Raw genomic sequence first — 2,500 nt, forward strand, 5'->3', positions numbered from 1 at the left:
AAAGATCAGTGTTCTTTTGTTTGCGATGTCACTAGTGAGTGCAGCAAACATAAGCCCAGTTGTGACAACCAACGTGTCATGATCTGTCTCCCCAACTTAATAGAAAGATTTTTTATTGTAAAATCCGATATACCAAGCTTTTATTGTGCAAAATCTGATAAGAAATTGTATGGTATAGAAACCGATAAAATAAAATCTTGTTATGTAAGAACCGATTAGATGAAATTTTACCGAGTAGAGTATGATTGTAGTCCAGAAAGTTAGAGTTTATTATAGAGTACCTTCTCAAGTCTTAAGGTTGTTGCAGTTAAAAAACCTTTTTCCTGTAAACGCTTTATTAAGGAGCAATCTGTTTTTCAATTGTAATTCAGTGGTTTTCACTTAGCTCTTTCACGTCCCAGACGGAACTTACTGATGATCAGACCAATTGTGCTTTCTGCGCTCAAAAGTGCCAAATCTCAAGATAATGTTACCAGAGGCAAATTGGAGTGTAATTGGGTCTGATTAGAACCAATTGCGAGCGCACGTGCGTCTGATAAAAGATGATCTTTAGCTCAACTGGGTCTAATCAGAGACAATTCCAACCACACTTAGATCGCAGAAAATATTTGGCGCACACTTAAATTTGGTCAGAGGTTACTATCGTGTCAGTGATCTCAACCTGGGTTGTAATCCATTAAAAAAAACAGTATCTATTATGAATGGAAAGAACTCTACATAATGATTACTGCCGTTTTAAATGTAAAGTTCAATGTTCTATTGTTTGTGACGTCACTGATCAGTGCAGCAAACATAAGCCCAAATGTGACAACCAACGTGTCATGATCTGTCTCCGCAACCTAATAGAAAGAGTTTTGTATTGTAAATTCCGATAAACCGAGCTTTTATTGTGCAAGATCTGATAAAAAATTATATGTTATAGAAACTGATAAAATAAAGTTGTGTTATGTAAGATCCGTTGAGATAAAATTTTACGGAGTAGAGTATGACTGTAGTCCAGAAAATTAGAGTTTATTATAGAGCGCCTTCTCAAGTGTTGGGGTTGTTGCAATTAAAAACTTCTTTTCCTGTATACGCTTTTGTTTTATTAGGGAGCAAACTGTTTTTCAAATGTAATTCAGTGGTTTCACTTAGCTCCTTTACGTCCCAGACGGAACTTAGTGATGATCAGACTAATTGTGCTGTCTGCGCTCAAAAGTGCCAAAACTCAAGATAATTTCACCAGAGGCAGATTGGATTGTAATTGGGCCTGATAAGAAAATGATAGAAAATGATTTTTAGCGCAACTGGGTCTAATCAGAGACAATTCCATCCCTACATAGATCGCAGAAAAAAATTTGGCGCACACTTAAATTTGGTCAGAGGTTACGATCGTGTCTGTGATCTCAAACTGGGTTGTAATCCATTAGAAAAACCAATATCTATTATGAATGAAAAGAACTCAACATAATGATTACTTCTGTTTTAGACGTAAGGATCAATGTTCTATTGTTTTGTGAAGTCAATGGTGAGTGCAGCAAACTTAAGCCCAGTTGTGACAACCAACGTGTCATGATCTGTCTCCGCAACCTATTAGAAAGAATTTTTTATTGTAAAATCCGATAAACCGAGCTTTTTTTTGTGCAAGATCTGATAAGAAAATGTATGGTATAGAAATTGATAAAATAAAGTTTTGCTATGTGAAACCCGATGAGATGAAATTCTACCGAGTAGAGTATGATTGTAGTCCAGAAAATTAAAATTTACCGTAGAGTACCTTCTCAAGTCTTAAGGTTGTTGCAGTTAAAAACCTTTTTCCTGTAAACGCTTTATTAAGGAGCAAACTGTTTTTTCAATTGTAATTCAGTGGTTTCACTTAGCTCTTTCACGTCCCAGACGGAACTTACTGATGATCAGACCAATTGTGCTTTCTGCGCTCAAAAGTGCCAAATCTCAAGATAATGTTTCCAGAGGCAAATTGGAGTGTAATTGGGTCTGATTAGAACCAATTGCGAGCGCACCTGCGTCTGATAAAAGATGATCTTTAGCTCAACTGGGTCTAATCAGAGACAATTCCAACCACACTTAGATCGCAGAAAATATTTGGCGCACAATTAAATTTGGTCAGAGGTTACTATCGTGTCAGTGATCTCAACCTGGGTTGTTATCCATTAAAAAAAACAAGTATCTATTATGAATGGAAAAAACTCAACATAATGATTACTACCGTTTTAAAATTGGTTGCATTACCAAATTCTCTAAGAAAAATGAACGTGATCAAACAATTAAATTGAAAACATAAATACGCGGAGGAGAACTCATAAAAATTTATCTAAGTATTAGTAACCATTTGTTATAAGATAAGTGAGAGATAGAGATAGAGAGAGGACTGAAGCACAGAACAGTGATAACATTGTGGGAATTATAGTTTTATGCAATGGCAGTTATCAGATCTACATTTTTCCATTTACATTTGAGTTCCTATTACTCAATTAATAACAACTAAAAGGATCTGTTTTAT

General features: G+C 35.3%; 1 protein-coding gene across 1 annotated transcript in view; it reads left to right on the top strand.

Moving 5' to 3' along the window:
* LOC142339313 (activin receptor type-1-like) overlaps nt 1-2,500 on the top strand; it is a 361,804-nt gene that overhangs the window by 227,499 nt on the left and 131,805 nt on the right. The gene's annotated exons all lie outside the window — the stretch shown is intronic.

This window comes from Convolutriloba macropyga, chromosome 5 (genome assembly GCF_964194025.1).
Source record: "Convolutriloba macropyga chromosome 5, txConMacr16.3, whole genome shotgun sequence".
Taxonomy (NCBI): domain Eukaryota; kingdom Metazoa; phylum Xenacoelomorpha; order Acoela; family Convolutidae; genus Convolutriloba; species Convolutriloba macropyga.